Genomic DNA, 19,174 nt, shown 5'->3' on the forward strand with positions numbered 1-19,174 from the left:
ATTCTGTGGTCCAGCAACACAGAACTGCCTGCGTGAACTTTGTTGTCCTCACCCTTACGCATTTGTTCAAGGAAATGCCCCCGTCCTGCCCTGCTGACCTTGGCTTGCCTCTCTCCACTCACCCTTCAACACCCAGCTTGGGGTAGCCTACTGCAGAAACCCCTGACAACCCCTGCCCACAGCCCAAGCTTGGGTCCCTGTAGCACCGCCTTCTCTCTCAGGTTGTGAGCTCCAGGAAGCCAGGAATGGCACAAGCCTGCTGGCCTCCCATACCTGCCACACTACTTAACACGTCATAGGTGCTCAAAATTGCCGTCTGTCCCACATACAACTACAGCAACCAAACCCTCCTCTCTGCCCAGTGCCCCTGCTAGGCCTGTCTTACCACTCAAGGTCAACTGGGCATCCTGGCTATGACGGGTACTGGCCACATTCCGTGCCACACAGTGGTAGGTTCCCACGTCAGCCTGGCTCACGCTGGTGATGTGGAGGATGCCACTAGGCAGCAGTGTGACCCTGAGGATCCAGAGGTCAGGGCTCCATGGCCTGTGCCCTGGCCCGCAGCCCGCCGTCCCATTGCCCTCCCAGCAGGTGCTCACCGGCGGTTGGCAGTATTCAGGGCTGTGCCATTGTGCTCCCAGGAAATGGAGGGTTCGGGCACCCCCTGGATCAGACACTGGAAGCAAGCAACTCCACCCTGCTCCCCTCGACGGCCTCTGGATGTTGGTGGAAGCGGGACAGGCCTAGGGGATGGGGGGCTGCTTGGGTACCTGTGGCGCTCGCCCTGGGCTATGCCCCACAACCAAGCCCCAGGGCCAGGCCCCACTTCTATGCCCACATCTGCCATTTCCTCCTTAGTATGCAGCCTGCAGTCTCACACCTAGGACTTCTGTGGGCCGTAAGCACTTCCCCTTCCTCTGTTACAAACATTTCAAATCATAGCTTACAATGGCATTGGAATACAGATATAATCCAGTCTGGACTCATTTTTACATGTTTATTATTATGTTCATTTTTTTCTTCTGGTTTCGAAGAAGATAAAATGTTTTTGTGGGCCCCTAAAAGAATCAGAGGCTGCAGCCAGTGTGTACACTGTACAGAATGGCTGGGCTGGCCCTGCTCAGGCCCACTCTCAGCGACTCTGTGCCCCGTGGGCGCCTTCTGTGGCTGCCCCACACACTCTCATCCCCAGGAGCAGCCCAGTCACTTACTTGCCAGCTGTACCTGGGCCCGTCGGTTCACCAGCCGCCCATAGCAGTTGTGGGCCATGCAGTGGTACTCGTGGGCACTGGAAGGGAGGCTCCAGCGGGAGGGCAGGGTGGCCAGGTGTAGGGAGCCATCTGGCATCAGGGTGGCACCACTGTCATTGGCTAAGGCCAGCCCATCCCACTGCCAGGAAATGGACACGGTGGCTCACCCTCCACTTGGCAGGGCAGCACCAGTGGGTGCTCCCAAACAGCAACCATGTTCCCCGGCTCCTGCACGAAGGTCAGCTCGGAGCCTGCAGCGCAGCCTGTAGGGACAGCCAGCACAGCCTGGACATGGCGACCTCCTGTGGCCCACCCTCTGCCCACCACCTCCCCCATGACTTTGACTTCCCCCCAGCATGGACAAGAGGCAAGAAGACAGGACTTGACTTTGGGGAGACTTTGGGGCAGGGGGCGCCAGGGGGCAGGGAGGATAGAGCAGGACCCAGCTGTCTGAGGAGCAGGGCAGGCCACTGGCCGACTGGCGGGTGCAGTGTGGGCCTGGTGGGGTGGCTGTGATTGATGGCCTCTTTCAGCCAGGCCCTGGCAATGGGGAGGGGGTGGGGCAGGCACGATGGTGAGGTCAGGGGCTGAGGCGTGGTCATTGTACTCCCCAGGGGACAATGGGATCGCCCTCCTCCCTCCCCCTCTGGCCCATCTGCCTGTCTGCCATAGGGTCAGCTTCCCAGGACTCCTGGCTCTCCCCCTCCCCCTCCTGCTACCAGGACCCCGGCCTCTGAATAGGGAAAGAGCACACTTATGCTCACACACACTCATTCACGGACACCCACACTTGGACTAAAAATCACAACCTCAGTGGCCACTAGGTCTTCTAGACACAGATTCCATCCCAGACACACACTCAAGGAGGCTCCAAACACAGGCCACACGTAGATGTCCCTACAGACTCAAAGTCACATGTACATAAGTACAGGGCCTCAGACACTAATGTCACAGACCCAGAAATGCATGAGCAGAGCTGCAAACCCACATACACAGCCCCCCTTCCCACATACCCCCATAAATACAATAGCTCAGCCTTTGAGGGTGAGCCAGGACCCCCAGAAGATGGGGCGGATGGGCAGGCAGACGGAGCCTCTGAGGGGTGCATGGGCAGGGGGCTCGGCTGCACCCCAAAGCCTGGGCTCTTGGAGCCCCCACATGGCTCTCCTGGAGCCCTGCTTGCCCCTCTCCTCTGCTGTCCTCAGGGCTTCTCCACTTCCACTCCAGCCACCTCTGTCCCTCTGCTCCCTGCACCTGGCCCCCAAGTCTCCCACCCCTATGCCTACCTCTTTTTCTTCCCCTCCCTCTGCCCTGGCTTTCCCCATGGCCCCCATGGACCAGCCGCTTACCCCAGCCTGGGAGCAGCGGCAGCAGCAGCAGCAGCCCCATGTCTCTGCCAGCCCCGGCCCCTCAGCCTGGGCAACTTCCCCAACAGCCCCAGTCTCTTGCCTTTAACCTGGGGGCCCTTGGGGTGTGGGCATTCCCCACCCCACACTCTGGTACACAATGGGGGGCCCGCTTTTGCTTTAGGGAGCCCAGGTTCTGGCGGGCTAAGGTCTGGGGTCAAGGCTGAAGGCTGCTGTCCTTCACTTGGTGTTCCTGGAGCGGAGTCTCTCTGCTTTCAGCTTGAGCCCCCTCCCCACTCCTATCCCCACTATCCCCTCCTCCCAGGGCCAGGACCCAGACACTGAGACAATTGGGGCGGGAAAAGTGGAGGGGGTGAGGGCCAATAAGAGCGGGACAAAGTTGGGGGGTCAGACCGGCCCCTTTCTCAGCTTCCAGAAATCTCTCCCAGCCCGTCACCCACCCCTTACTCCCTCTCAAACTTTGAATGAGAGTGAAGTTCTAGGAAGAGTTGGGGCATCTGGTCCCCCAAACCCATCGCTGGAAATCCACATCCTGGACAGGGTGGGCTTGGAGTGTGATTTGGGGATCCTGGGGAGGGACGCTGGGCCCCTACCCTCCTAGTAGAGTCACTGTCCCGGGAGCTGAGCCAGGGCCTGAGCGGGGGGACCTCATCCCATGAGTTCAGGCCCAGCCCCAGCCGCCCTGCATCATTCACGGCGTCACTTTGCAAAGCTGTTTTCTCTATTCTTACTGGGACAATGGATTGGGGCCGCCAGGGGCTGGGAGGCTGCCAGCTGGCGGGAGGTGGGGGACAAGCCCCATCCTAAAGAGAAGAAAGAAACCCAGGCCTCCCGCCCCCTGCCAGGCTGACCACCTAAAACACGCAAAAAGGGGGACTACCCTTCCGCCAAAGGAGCCTGGGACTCAAGACAAGAGCTGACTTTGAGACTTGCTATTTCTGCAGGATGCTCTCCCCTAAACTCCACCCTCCTGAAAGAGAGCATAGCTTAGGAAAGATGACAGGGTACCAGGGATGTATGGGAGGATCTGTGAGAGGTGAAAAGGAGACAGGGGCTGGGCTGGAGGAGTCTCATGTGGCAGAGAATGAGGCCCAATCACCCAGCTTCCGACGCTAGGCGCTCCGGCCTGTCTGGCCCCTGACCCAGTCTCCCCATGAATCCCGGTCCCCTCGCCCGCTCGGGTCAGCCTCTGCATCTGGCCCTGCCTTTCCCTCTGAGGCTGCCCCTCGCCTCTTCAGCACAAGCCCCCACCCTCAGTCTTCACCCTTGCTTGCTCAGCCGCCTCTCTGGCTCGGCTCACCTTGCTCATAAGCCTTCAGAATGGACTCGGGCCACTGCCGTCCCAGCTCAGCCTCTTCCCCGCAGACTGCAGTCCTTGGTGTCTGTGGCCCAGGATGGGGCTACCCCAGCAGTGACCTCCATGGAACAGGATGATGTGCAGCCTCCCCATGGCCTCCCTGTCCCAGTCCTGCAGCTCTCTGTTCCAGAGCCTCCTATGAGGGTCCCCGATGCTTCCCCAGAGGGGCCTCCTGAGACATGGCGGTGACCTGGGTAGGGATAGGCGAATGGGCCCTGGGGTCAGGAAATGTGACCCAAATCACTCACTAGCTGTGTGTCCTTGGGTAGGCAAAATTTTTTTTTCTTTTTCTTTTTCTTTTCTTTTTTTTTTTTTTTTGAGACAGAGTCTTGCTCTGTCACCCAGGCTGGAGTGCAGTGGTGCAATCTTGGTTCACTGCAACTTCTGCCTCCTGGGTTCAAGTGATCCTCCTGGCTCAGCCTCTCCTAGCTAATTTTTTTTATTTTCAGTAGAGACAGTTTCACCATGTTGGCCAGGCTGGTCTTGAACTCCTGACATCAGGTGATCTACCCACCTCTGCCTCCCAAAATGCTGGGGGATTACAGATGTGAGCCACCGTGCCCAGCCTACCTTGCTTTTTTTCCTTTTTGTTGTTTTTGAGACAGGGTCTCACTCCCATTGCCCAGGCTGGAGTGCAGTGGTGCGATCTTGGCTCACTGCAGCCTCAATTTTCAAGGTTCAGGCTCAGGCTATCTCCTGACGTTAACCTCCTGAGTAGCTGGGATTACTAAGTAGCCACCCCACCCAGTCAAATGTAGCTTTCTGAGCTTGCTCCTATAAAATGGGGGCAGAGGTGTGATAGCAACACCTTCCCACGACTGGGAGGATTGCATGAGGTGAGGGCTGGGTGCAGAGGAGGTCACACCTGAGTATGCTTTGATAGCTGGTTATGCCTCCTACTCTGGACTGAATTGTGTCTCCTTAAAATTAATATAGGGGGCCCTATCCCCACTGTGACTCTATTTGAAGAGGAACTTTTAGAAGATACTTAAGGTTAAGTGAGGTTTTAAGGGTGGAGTCCTAATCCAATAGGATTGGTGACTTTATTATTATTATTTTGAGATGGAGTCTTGCTCTGTGGCTCAGGCTGGAGTGCAGTGGTGTGATCTCAGCTCACTGCAGCCTCCACCTCCCAGGTTCAAACGATTCTCCTGCCGTAGCCTCCTAAGTAGCTGGGATTATAGGCGCCTGTCCCCAGGTCTGACTAATTTTTTTATTTTAGTAGAGACAGGGTTTCACCATGTTGGCCAGGCTGGTCTTGAACTCCTGACCTCAGATGATCTGCCCACCTTGGCCTCCCAAAGTGCTGGGATTACAGGTGTGAGCCACCATGCCCAGCCAGATTAGTGACCTTATAAGAGGAGGAGAGATCTCGCCACATGCACATACCAAGAAAAGGTGTGTGGTGAGTCCGGAGAGGAGTCAGGAAAGGAAGGGCCCTTGCCAGGAATGAGTTTAGCCGGCACCTTCACCTAGGACTTTCCAGCCTCCAGAACTGTGAGAAATAAAGTCCTGTTGTTTAAGTCATCTAGTGTCTGGTGTTGTGGCAGCCTGAGCTGACTCGTCACCCCCTCTTCCCGGCCAGCTTCCCCTGCTGCCATCAGAACTGCCCACTCTCCAGCAGCTGCTGAAAAAGATGCGTCACTGACTGTGCCACTTGCCTGTCACCTCCGAATCTGCACTCCAGCATGGCTCGCAGGACAAAGAATGACCAATACAGGAGACCTGGTCCAAGGCCTGTCACTAAACAGCCATCCTGCCTTAGCCTAGTGACCCTCGCCTCTCTGCCATCTGCTCACCTGTAAGAGGGGAGAAGGTCAAGACCTGCCTTTCACAGCTGCAAAGATAAAGTGAAATGCCATGCTCTCTAGGGGCCAAGCACTTCCTCTTTTTATAAAAGAAAATTTATTTTTTGAGGCCGGGTCTTACTCTGCTGTCCAAGCTGAAGTACAGTGGCAAGATCACAACTCACTGCACTCACCACATCCTGGGCTCACAAGATTCTTCCACCTCAGCCTCCCAGGTAGCTGGGACTGTAGGTGTGTCTTACCTCACTGGGCAATTTTTAAAAATTTTTTTTATAGGTATGTAGAGATGGTTCTCACTGTATTGCCCAGGCTGGTCTTGAACTCCTGGATTCAAGCAATTCTCCCACCTCAGCCTCCCAAAGTGCTGGGATTATAGGCGTGAGCAGCTGTACCTGGCCCACTTCCTCTTTTTTCTAGGAACAGCTTTACTGAGATATAATTTACATAGCAGAAATTTCACCCATCACCCATTTAAAGAATTCAGTGGCTTTCAGTATATTTTCAGAGTTGCACAACCACAATCTATTTTAAAACATGTAATCACCCCAAAAAGAAACTTATACCCACTAACATTCACTCCCATCTGCCCTCTCTCAGCCCATGCCAATCACCATTCTATTTTCTGTTTCTATGAATTTGACTACTCTGGGTACCTTATTTTTTTTTTTATTTTTTTATTTCTATTTTTTTATTGCATTTTAGGTTTTGGTCTGGGTACCTTATATACAGTGGAATCATATATTTGTCCTTTCCTGTCTGGCTTATTTCACTTAGCATTATGTCTTCAAGTTTCATTCATGTTTTATCCTGTCTCAGAACTTCATTCTTTTTAACGCTTGAATAAGATTTCATTGCATGGATATACTACATTTTGTTTATCCGCTCATCAGGAGACTGACATTAGGGTTGTTTCCACTTTTGGCTATTATGAGCCAAACTGCTGCTACAAACATCCGTGGATAAGATTTTGTGTGGATGGACGACTTCCGTTCTCCCGGGCATGCGCCTAGGAATGGAGTTGCCGGGTCATAGTAACTGTATTTTGAGGAACCGCCAAACCGTCTTCCACAGTGACTGCAGCATTTTACATTCCAAGCACTTCCTTTTATTAACACTCAAATAGGAGTTAACTTTTATTGGTCCCAGGCCCCTTTGAGAATTTGATTAAAGCCTCCCTCCTGCCCCCAAGGGTATAGACCCATACTCCCAGCCCAGGGATGGAGCCTCGAATAGCCTTGAGCTCAGGAAACTTGCTGAGAGCAGCCCTCCTTCCCACCCTCTCCGACAATTGCCTATTGGCTCAACCTCGAACAGTCCTCTGGCGTCATCTGGGGTTTCGCAGCTGCCCAAGCTTTCCTGCAATAACGTCCCTGGAAAGTCTCAGCTGGCAGAATCCCCCGAAATCCCCCCCAAGCACACCCGGGACACTGTCTCTTTTCTCAGCCACCTCCTCTCTCCTCGCAGCCCGGACCTCTGCCTCTCTCCGAGCCTTTTTTCTGCCTCCGCCTTTGTCTGTCCATCTTCACCGGCCTCCTCATCCGTGGTCTGCAGACTAGGGCCCTGGAGAGATCCACGTCCTCACCCCGGAACCTATCAATGTGCTCCGTGACACGGCGAGGGGGAATTAAGGCTGCTACAGCTGATCCTAAAGAGGTGCTCGGGATTATCCAGGTGGGCCCAATGTCATCATGAGGGTCCTTAAAAGCGGAAGAGGAAGGCGGAGGAGAGAGGAAGGAGCTGTGGCTGCAGAGGAGAGTCAGAGACACCCCGTACGGGAAGAAGAAGCCACAAACAGGGACGCCGGCTGGCCGCGAGAAACCGGAAAAGGTGAGGGAGGAAGCACATGCGCCCCTACAGCCTCCGGAAGGAAACGCAGCCCCGCCGGGGCCGGGCCAGATTTTAGGGCAGAGAGCCCTGTCAGACGTCTGACTGCAGAACGGTCAGGTCAGACGTTCAGGTTTGAAGCCCTTATGTCTGTGGTAATCCGTTACAGCCCCCGCAGGAAACGAACGGACGACTCCTGTGGGCTCCGTCTCTGATAGTCACTCCGGGGCGCGGCATTTCACACCGGAGACCGGTGCGTGTCTCCCTCCCCTCCCCGAGCAAGCTCCAGGTGGCGGGGGGCTTTGTGGTGCTCCCGGCCGTGTGCCCAGAGCAGAGTCTGGCACAGGATGGCCTCTCGGTAAATGCTTGTTAAGGGGAGGAGGCCCCGGGCGTGGTGGTTCGGGCATGTAATCCCAGCACTTGATCACTTGAGGTCAGCCTGGGCAGTGTGGGAAAACCCCATCTCGACCAAAAATTAGCCGGGCGTGGTGGCACACCTGTAGTTCCAGCTATTCAGGAGGATCGTTTGAGCCTGGGAAGCAGAGGTTGCAGTGCACTCCAGCCTGGGTGACAGAGTGAGGACCCTGTCTCAACAAAGAAAAAAACTAGAAACGTTTTCTTCATAACCACAATGCCATTATCATATATAACAAAATTAATAATAATTCCTTAATATCATCTAATACCTCCTAGTCCTTAACCAAATATCCCTGATTGTCTCAAAAATGCCTTTCTACTGTTTTGTTGTTGTTGTTTTGTTTTGAATCAAGAACAAGGTTTATACACTCCAATTGATTATTATGCTGCTTTTTTTCTTTTCTTTTTACTTTTTTTTTTTTTAAGATGAGGTTTTACCATGATGGCCAGGCTCGTTTTGAATTCTTGACCTCGGGTGATCCACCCACCTCAGCCTCCCAAAGTGCTAGGATTACAGGCGTGAGCCACCGAGCCCGGCTGATTATTATGCTTCATAATGATCTTATCAAAGACAAACACCCCCAACCCTCACCCTTATAGTCATTGAGTTGTTGAAGAGACTGGGTAAATTTTCCAGTAAAATTTCGCATGCTCTGAATCTGTTTATTATTATTATTTTTTGGTGCTATTGAATATGTTCCTCTATATATGGATGTTGGCTCAGAGGTTTGGTTTATTCAAGTTCTACTTCTAGGCAAGAAGATTTTCTAGGTGCTACACACTGCATTCAGGAGATGCAAAATACCTGGTTGTCTTTTAGTGATTCTAAAATTGAGTAGGGGCTACAGGTGCTGATAACCTCATCTAAGTTTCACTCTTCTTGCCCAGGCTGGAGAGCAGTGGCATGATCTCCGCTCACTACAACCTCCACCTCCCAGGTTCAAGTAATTCTCCTACCTCAGCCTCCTGAGTAGCTGGGATTACAGGCATCAACCACCATGCCTGGCCCCTCATCAACCTTTTTTTTTTTTTTTTTTGGCGTGGGATGCGGGGAGCAAAGTCTCCCTGTGTTGCCCAGGCTGCAGTGCAGTGGCTATTCATAGGCACAATCATAGTTCTCTGCAGCTTCAAACTTCTGGACTCAAATGTTCTCCCACCTCAGCCTCCCAAGTGGCTGGGACTACAGGCATGTACCACCACACCCAGCCTCATCAACCTTTTATCCAATAGTTGTATCTATTGGTAATTGCCTGACACTTATTTCATTGGGGGTGCAAAATGCTGATTTTCCAGTTCTGTCATTTCTCATTTATTAACTGAAATTCTTCTGTAAAGAATGTTCCCGCCGGGCATGGTGGCTCAAGCCTGTAATCCCAGCACTTTGGGAGGCCGAGGCGGGTGGATCACGAGGTCGAGAGATCGAGACCATCCTGGTCAACATGGTGAAACCCTGTCTCTACTAAAAATACAAAAAAATTAGCTGGGCATGGTGGCGCGTGCCTGTAATCCCAGCTACTCAGGAGGCTGAGGCAGGAGAATCGCCTGAACCCAGGAGGTGGAGGTTGCGGTGAGCCGAGATCGCGCCATTGCACTCCAGCCTGGGTAACAAGAGTGAAACTCCGTCTCAAAAAAAAAAAAAAAAGAATGTTCCCTCATCAAGTAGGACAATTTGATAACCTTGAAATTAAGTTCACATGGGAAAGAAGGGAGACTGCTTAGTTTTTTCCTGTATTTGCCAATTTTCAGAGTGAGGAGTTGGTAGTCTGTCCAATGTGTTTCATTTTCTCCCTCCCTTTATCCATCTTCCCGTTAGTGGGACTCTGCGCTGATACTATGTTGTTGTTTTTGATTCAGTGTTTCTGGTGCAATCTCTCTGAGGTTGAATTTGTCTCTGTCTTAGGCCCGTGGGAGCTCGGTGTCCATTTGCCATTCTCGTGTTGTTATCTTTGCTTTCCGGCACCGTCTGCCCCAGGCTCATTCTGAGTATTTTCTCTCCCAGACCTGAGATCAACCATTCCTCCAAGGGTGCCACGATTTTTATTCAATTAGTTTTATTGATAGTTACATACTTTGTCTTTTTCTCTGGAAATATTGACACCTAATATGTGCACTATTATATGATATGCCATTAAATAGTTTCAAATAATAACACCCATATTACCTTTAACAAGTACATTACCAAATGTAGTATAAGATATCTTTATTCTTCCTTGGGGAAAAACTAAATATTACAAGAGTGTCCCTGTACCAAAAAAAAAAAAAAAAAAAAAAAAACCGGAAAAAAAAAACTGTTATTCATCAAAATGTAAAGCCTGGGCCAGGCCCAATGGCTCACGCCTATAATCCCAGCACTTTGGGCAGCTGAGGCAGGTGGATCATTTAAGCCCCAGAGTTCGAGACCAGCCTGCCCAACATGGTGAAGCCCTGTCTCCATTAAAAATACAAACTTGGAGCCGGGCGCGGTGGCTCAAGCCTGTAATCTCAGCACTTTAGGAGGCTGAGGCGGGTGGATCACGAGGTCGAGAGATCAAGACTATACTGGTCAACATGGTGAAACCCCGTCTCTACTAAAAATATAAAATAAATTATCTGGGCATGGTGGCACGTGCCTGCAGTCCCAGCTACTCAGGAGGCTGAGGCAGGAGAATTGCCTGAACCCAGGAGGCGGAGGTTGCAGTGAGCTGAGATCGCGCCATTGCACTCCAGCCTGGGTAACTAGCGAAACTCCGTCTTAAAAAAAAAAAAAAAATACAAACTTGGCCGGGTGTGGCAGCTCATGCCTGTAATCCTAGCACTTTGGGAGGCTGATGAGGCTGGTGGATTGCCTGAGCTCAGAAGTTTGAGACCAGCTTGGGGAACATGGTAAAACCCCATCTCGACTAAAAAAATAATATAAAAAGTTAGCCAAGCATGGCGGTATGCACCTGTAGTCTCAGCTACTCAGGAGGCTGAAGCTGGAGAATTGTTAGGACCCGGGAGGCGGAGGTTGCAGTGAGCCGAGATCATGCCACTGCACTCGAGCTTGGGCAACAAAGCAAGACTCTGTCTCTAAAAATAAAATACAAAATTTAGCTTCTTGGCACACACCTGTAATCCTAGCCACTTGGGAGGCTGAGACAGGAGAATCACTTGAACCCTGGAGGTGGCGATTGCAGTTGAGTCAAATCGTGCTACTGAACTCCAGCCTTGGTGACAGAGTGAGACCCTGTCTCATAAAAAAAGAAAAAAGAAAAGAAAAAAACCTTTGTGCTTCAAAGGATGTTTTTGACAAGAAAGTGAAAGACAATAGAATCAAATAAAGCATATATATATATATATATATGTAGATGTTATCTTGCTCTGTTGCCCAAGCTGGAGTGCAGTGGTGCAGTCTCAGCTCACTGCAGCTTCCGCCTCCCAGGTTAAAGCAATTCTCCTGCCTCAGCTTCCCGAGTAGCTGGGACTACAGGCTAGTAGGAACTAGCCTGTAGAAACTCAGTAGTAGGGTGGTAGGAACTCAGGCCTCTGATCTGCAGCGGAGCCTGCGCACCTGTAACAGCTAGTTTACAGCATTTGCCTTAGCCTGCTTTACAGACTGGCCACTTACCTTGTCACTAATTTTGGGCTATGAGCGATCCTTTGATACTTCACTAAGGGGAATGTGAGAGCTTTGTTTTGTACTTTTCACTCACTATTTCATTTTATTAAGATGACTGTACAGCAATTTGTATATCAAGCTTATGATTAAAACCTATTTTGAACATAAAAAAAAATGCCACCATACCCGGCTAATAATTGTATTTTCATAGAGACAGGGTTTCACCATGTTAGCCAGGCTGGTCTCAAACCCCTGACCTCGTGATCCGCCTATCCCAGCCTCCCAAAGTGCTGGGATTACAGGCATGAGCCACCTTGCCGGGCCATCAAAGAAAATATTTACAAATTTAACAAGATTGGGTATGAGCAAAAAAAGAAAAGAAAAATATTTGCAAACTATATATTTGATAGGAAACTTATGTCCAGATTAAAAGAAAAACTTGTATAACTTATTAAAAGGCGAATAACCCAGTTATGAAGTGAGCAAAACATCTGAATAAACATCTCTCCAAAGAAAATATGCAGATGGCCACTAAACACAGGAAAATAAGGTCAACATCATGGGTCATGGGAAAATGCAAACCAAAGCCATAATGAGATACCACATCACACCCAGTAGGATGGCTATAGTGAAAAAAAAAAAAAAAAAAGACAGGTAACAAGTGGTGGGAGTGTGGAAAAACTGGAACTCTTCTAGACTGCTGGTGGGATCGTAGAATGGTGCAGCTACTGTGGAAAACAGTTTGGCAGTTCCTTCAGTAAGTGAAACAGTTACCATTTGACCTAGCAATTCCATTCCTAGATATCTACCCAAGAATATTGAAAATATATGTCCACACAAAAATTTGAACATGAATGTTGACAGCAGTATTATTCAAATAACCAGAAGGTGTAAATAGACTCAGTGTCCATCAATAGATAAATGCATTAACAAAATGTTAGATATCCATACACTGGAATATTATACAGCCGTAAAAAAGGAATGAAGGCCGGGCGCGGTGGCTCAAGCCTGTAATCCCAGCACTTTGGGAGGCCGAGGCGGGTGGATCACGAGGTCAAGAGATCGAGACCATCCTGGTCAACATGGTGAAACCCCGTCTCTACTAAAAAATACAAAAAATTAGCTGGGCATGGTGGCACGTGCCTGTAATCCCAGCTACTCAGGAGGCTGAGGCAGGAGAATTGCCTGAACCCAGGAGGCGGAGGTTGCGGTGAGCCGAGATCGCGCCATTGCACTCCAGCCTGGGTAACAAGAGCGAAACTCCGTCTCAAAAAAAAAAAAAAAAGGGCCGGGCGCGGTGGCTCACGCCTATAATCCCAGCACTTTGGGAGGCCGAGACGGGTGGATCACGAGGTCGAGAGATCGAGACCATCCTGGTCAACATGGTGAAACCCCGTCTCTACTAAAAATACAAAAAAAATTAGCTGGGCATGGTGGTGCGTGCCTGTAATCCCAGCTACTCAGGAGGCTGAGGCAGGAGAATCGCCTGAACCCAGGAGGCGGAGGTTGCAGTGAGCCGGGATCGCGCCATTGCACTCCAGCCTGGGTAACAAGAGTGAAACTCCGTCTAAAAAAAAAAAAAAAAAAAAAAGGAATGAAGGCCAGGTGCAGTGGTCACATCTGTAATCCCCGCACTTTGGGAGGCTGAGGCTGGTGGATCACTTGAGCTCAGGAGTTTCTGATCAGCCTGAGCAACATGGTGAACCTCCATCTCTATAAAAAAATTTAGCCGGGCGCGGTGGCTCAAGCCTGTAATCCCAGCACTTTGGGAGGCCGAGGCGGGTGGATCACAAGGTCGAGAGATCGAGACCATCCTGGTCAACATGGTGAAACCCCGTCTCTACTAAAAGTGCAAAAAATTAGCTGGGCATGGTGGCACGTGCCTGTAATCCCAGCTACTCAGGAGGCTGAGGCAGGAGAATTGCCTGAGCCCAGGAGGCGGAGGTTGCGGTGAGCCGAGATCGCGCCATTGCACTCCAGCCTGGGTAACAAGGGCGAAACTCCATCTCAAAAAAAAAAAAAAAAAAAAAAAAAATTTAAAAAAAGAAAAATTAGCTGGGGGTGGTGGTACATGCCTGTAGTCCCAGCTACTGGGGAGGCTGAGGTGGGAGCATTGCTTGAATCTGGGAAGCGTAGATTGCAGTGAGCCGATACTGTGTCACTGCACTCCAGCCTGGGCGACAGAGCAAAATCCTGTCTTAAAAAAAAAAAAAAAAAATGGCCGGGCATGGTGACTCACGCCTGTAATCCCAGCACTTTGAGAGGCTGAGGCCAGCGGATCACCTGAGGTCGGGAGTTTGAGAGCAGTCTGACCAACATGGTGAAACCCTGTCTCTAAAAAAAAAAAAAAAGAAAAAAAACATTCTGCCAAGTGAAAAAAGCCAGACACAAAATGCAACTGAACATGGGTCTGGATGCTCGCTGCTTGTAGAGTCCAATAAACCAGAGCAAGAACTGGTAGAAAGATAGTGATTTTAAAGGCCGGGTGTAGTGGCTCACGCCTATAATCCCAGCAATTTGGACAGCCGAGGCGGGTGGATCACAAAATCAGATGATCAAGACCAGCCTAGCCAACATGGTGAAACTGAAACCCTGTCTCTACTAAAAATAATAATAATTAAAAAATGGCTGGGCATGGTGGCATGTACCTGTAATCCCAGCTACTCAGGAGGCTGAGGCAGGACAGTCGCCTGAACCTGGGAGGTGGAGGTTGCAGTGAGCTGAGATCATGCCACTGCACTGCAGCCTGGGGGACAGAGCGAGACTCTGTCTCAAAGAAAAAAAAAAAAAAGTGATTTTAGGCTGGTTCAAGTGCAGTGGTGTTTACAACTCATTGATCACAACCAATTACAGATTTGTTCCTTTTCCACTCCCACTGCTTCACTTGACTAGCCTTAAAAATATATTTTTTTGGCTGGGTGAGGTGACTCACAGCTGTAATCCCAGCACTTTGGGAGGCTAAGGCAGGTGGGTCATGAGGTCAGGAGTTCAAGACAAGCCTGGCCAAGATGGTGAAACCCTGTCTCTACTAAAAATAGAAGAATTAGCTGGGATGGTGGCAGGTGCCTGTAGTCCCAGGTACTTGAGAGGCTGAGGCAGGAGAATTGCTTGAACCCTGGTGGCAGAGGTTGCAGTGGGCTGAGATCATGCTGCTGCACTCCAGCCTGGACAATGGAATCAGATTCCATCTCAAAAAAAAAATTTTTTTTCAAGAAAATGGTTAGGCCGGGCATGGTGGCTCACACCTGTAGTCCCAGCACTTTGGAAGGCAGAGGTGGGCGGATCACAAGGTCAGGAGGTGGAGACCATCCTGACTAACATGGTAAAACTCTGTCTTTACTAAAAATACAAAAAATTAGCCTGGTATGGTTGTATGAGGCTGTAGTACCAGCTACTCCGGAGGCCGAGGCAGGAGAACAGCTTGAAACCAGAAGGCAAAGGTTGCAGTGAGCCGAGATCACGCCATTACACTCCAGCCTGGGTGACAGATAGAGACTCTGTCTTAAAAAAAAAAGAGGCCGGGCGCGGTGGCTCAAGCTTGTAATCCCAGCGCTTTGGGAGGCCGAGGCGGGTGGATCACGAGGTGGAGAGATCAAGACCATCCTGGTCAACATGGTGAAACCCCGTCTCTACTAAAAAAAAAAAAAATACAAAAAAATTAGCTGGGCATGGTGGCACGTGCCTGTAATCCCAGCTACTCAGGAGGCTGAGGCAGGAGAATTGCCTGAACCCAGGAAGCGGAGGTTGCGGTGAGCCGAGATCGCGCCATTGCACTCCAGCCTGGGTGACAAGAGCGAAACTCCGTCTCAAAAAAAAAAAAAAAAAAAAAAGGCTGGGCGCGGTGGCTCAAGCCTGTAATCCCAGCACTTTGGGAGGCCGAGACGGGTGGATCACAAGGTCGAGAGATCGAGACCAACCTGGTCAACATGGTGAAACCCCGTCTCTACTAAAAATACAAAAAATTAGCTGGGCATGGTGGCGCGTGCCTATAATCCCAGCTACTCAGGAGGCTGAGGCAGGAGAATTGCCTGAACCCAGGAGGCGGAGGTTGCAGTGAGCCGAGATCGTGCCATTGCACTCCAGCCTGGGTAACAAGAGCGAAACTCCGTCTCAAAAAAAAAAAAAAAAAAAAAAAAAAAAAAAGAGAGAGAGAAAATGATTTTATTTTTTTATTTTATTTTTTTTTTGAGATGGAGTTTTGCTCTTGTTACCCAGGCTGGAGTGCAATGGCCCGATCTCGGCTCACCGCAACCTCCACCTCCTGGGTTCAGGCAATTCTCCTGCCTCAGCCTCCTGAGTGGCTGGGATTACAGGCACGCGCCACCATGCCCAGCTAATTTTTTGTATTTTTAGTAGAGACGGGGTTTCAGCATGTTGACCAGGATGGTCTCGATCTCTCGACCTCGTGATCCACCTGCCTCGGCCTCCCAAAGTGCTGGGATTACAGGCTTGAGCCACCGCACCCGGCCAAGAAAATGATTTTATTAACCAAAACTAGTAAGGAGAAGTGGCTGGATTCCCATCCAAAGCGACCACTTCGATAAGGAGGGCATGCAGGAATTGAGCTGTGTGTCTGTCTTGTTGTGGTGGCTGTTTTGAGTCCCAGTCCACCTGGATCTTGGGCTGGCGTCATCTCAACAATGGCTGGGTTATTAACTAGCCACCTTGAAGTAATCTATGAAATTTTGCCGCTGGGTCTCCACACTTGGTTCATCTATCTCAAGATTAGCCTCTGGACCCTCTAAGAAGGCACATAATTAGATACTAGCATACAGTTAGATAAATGTGAACAGAATATCTACTGTAGGAAAGGGAGGGATGCTGAGTCTATTTAAAGGCTAAGGCAGAAGGCTTCTGCAGTTTGCCTCAAGATTATACCTTAAAACCCAACGGGAGGCCGGGCGCGGTGGCTCAAGTCTGTAATCCCAGCACTTTGGGAGGCTGAGGCGGGTGGATCACGAGGTCAACAGATCGAGATCATCCTGGTCAACATGGTGAAACTCCGTCTCTACTAAAAATACAAAAAATTAGCTGGGCATGGTGGCGCGTGCCTGTAATCCCAGCTATTCAGGAGGCTGAGGCAGGAGAATTGCCTGAAACCAGGAGGCGGAGGTTGCGGTGAGCCGAGATCGCTCCATTGCACTCCAGCCTGGATAACAAGAGTGAAACTCCGTCTCAAAAAAAAAAAAAAAGGGGGAGTGGGGAAGTATTTATAGGAGGAGGCGGAGGCGGGGGCGGAGGCAGGAGAATCGCTGGCACCTGGGAGGCGGAGGTTGCGGTGAGCCGAGGTCGTGCCACTGCTCCAGCCTGGGCAACAAGAGCAAAACTCCGTCTCAAAAATAAATTTAAAAAAGAAAATTTAGGCCAGGCGGGGTCGCTCACACCTGTAATCCAAGCACTTTGGAAGCCTGAGAAGTTGGCGGATCACTCGAGCGCAGGAATTTGAGACCAGCCTGGGAAAAAATATGGCGAAACCCCGTCTCTACAAAAAAATAAAAAGATTAGCCCCGTCTCTACAAAAAATACAAAAATTGCCCACCTGGGGAGGTCCCAGCTACTGGGGAGGCTGAGGATGGAAGGATCGCTTGAACCCAGGAGGTCGTAAAAAAATTTTTTTTTTTTTTTTTTTTGAGACGGAGTTTCACTCTTGTTACCCAGGCTGGAGTGCAATGGCGTGATCTCGGCCTCACCGCAACCTCCGCCTCCTGGGTTCAGGCAATTCTCCTGCCTCAACCTCCTGAGTAGCTGGGATTACAGGCACGCGCCACCATGCCCAGCTAATGTTTTGTATTTTTAGTAGAGACGGGGTTTCACCATGTTGACCAGGATGATCTCGATCTCTTGACCTTGTGATCCACCCGCCTCGGCCTCCCAAAGTGCTGGGATTACAGGCTTGAGCCACCGCACCCGGCAAATTCTTTAAGCATTTTAAAGTTAAGATGTCTGGCTACAAAATGGCCATATATTCTACTTATATGAAATATGTAGGATTAGTGGTTGCCAGGGCTTAGGGTGAGGCAGGAGTGGACAGTGACTGCTAATGGATAGGATTTCTTTGTGGAGTGACGAATATGTTGTAAATTGGCCGGGCGCGGTGGCTCACGCCTGTAATCCCAGTACTTTGGGAGGCCAAGGTGGGTGGATCACCTGAGGGCAGGAGTTCTAGACTGGCCTGGCCAACATGGAGAAACGCCATCTCTTAAAAAAAAAAAAAAAAAAAAAGAAAAAGAAAATGTTGTAAGTTAGGTAGTGGCCATGGATGCACAACTTTGTGAACATACTAAAAACACTACATTTTATACTTTAAACAGGTGAGTTTTAAAGTATGTAAATCATATCTCAGTTTAAAAAACTTTCGTTGTGCGTTTGCCCTCTAGAGGCTCTGAGAGAACTCTGGGTACTCCGGCCCCGCCCCTCCGTTTGTCTTTTTGGCTGGAGGCGTGGAATGAGAATGGCTCCGCCCTCCTTCCCAGCCTGCCCCGCCCCTCTCTCGGGCGCCGATTTGCGCTTGCGCAGCGAGGCTGGGTTTACGTAGGCGCGCAGCGCAGTACCGCCCCGCGGGAGTCCATAGGGTGGAGGCCGCCGGAGGCCGACAGGGAGTAGGTTGGCTGCTGGCCCCTACCGCCTTTCTACCTCCAGCAGCGCCCGAGACAGGGCTTTTTTTTTTTTTTGCTAAGCCCCACGTGGGAGTGGGGAAACGGAGGAATCTCCACGCGAGGGGAGCCTCCCGATCGTCCCTGCCAAACCATCTGCCCGCCTGCGGGGCCGCACGTGGCCACCCTGGGTGTCTCCCGGCTCACGGGCTTCCTTCCACTTCCCCTTCCCGGGGCTCACGGAAGCAGCCGCAGCCCAGCGGCGCGGGAGGAACGGGGCTGACAGCGGCGCCGGCAAGCTCTTTCCGTCTAGGGCCGCACGGGAAGTATTTTCTGCTTTGCAGGCCATCGGGTCTCAGAAACAATCGGTCCTGCTGTTGTGGCAGGAAAGCGGACATAGGCAATCATAACGAACGAGCGCGGCTGAGTGCCAGCAGAGCTATTTATGGACACTGAAATTTGAATCCCTGTAATTTTTACGTATTATGAAATAGTCTTTTTTTTCCTACTACCTGCAAATACAAAAACCATTCTTAGTGTGCTGTATGTAACAAAAACCAGGCAGTATAGCTTGCCGACTCCTTAACGCTTCCTAAGTGGTCTAAAGTACCCCCAGGGAAGGTTCCACAGACACAAAGCTGAGAACATTGCTATGGTTTGAGGATTGGGTTCTCTACATCCACCATCCTCCTCTATCCAACTTGCATAGAAAGGACACTCACCAACTGAGGACCACGCTAGTTCATCTTTTTTTTTTTTTTTTTTTAAGACTGTCTCACTCTGTTGCCTAGAGTAGATTGCAGTGGTGCCATCTCGGCCTCCTGGGCACAAGCGATCCTCCCATCTCAGCCTCCCAAGTAACTGGGACTACAGGCATCACCACTGGGACTACAGGCATCACCACTGCACCGGCTAATTTTTGTATTTTTTTGTAGAGATGGGGTTTCACCATGTTGCCCAGGCTGGTCTTGAACAATCCTC

At 50.6% G+C, this 19,174-nt stretch overlaps 1 long non-coding RNA gene across 1 annotated transcript; it reads right to left on the reverse strand.

Annotated features, from left to right (window-relative positions):
- Positions 1-578: 578 nt before the first annotated feature.
- LOC120360201 (uncharacterized) lies at positions 579-2,906 on the reverse strand. The gene is made up of 3 exons (XR_005576779.2): positions 2,600-2,906; positions 1,212-1,513; positions 579-743 (listed from the first exon to the last, which is right to left on the reverse strand). It is a non-coding gene; the product is annotated as an uncharacterized LOC120360201 (long non-coding RNA).
- Between the last annotated feature and the right edge of the window lie 16,268 nt (positions 2,907-19,174).

The sequence above is a fragment of the Saimiri boliviensis genome, chromosome 19 (assembly GCF_048565385.1).
Source record: "Saimiri boliviensis isolate mSaiBol1 chromosome 19, mSaiBol1.pri, whole genome shotgun sequence".
Lineage (NCBI taxonomy): Eukaryota > Metazoa > Chordata > Mammalia > Primates > Cebidae > Saimiri > Saimiri boliviensis.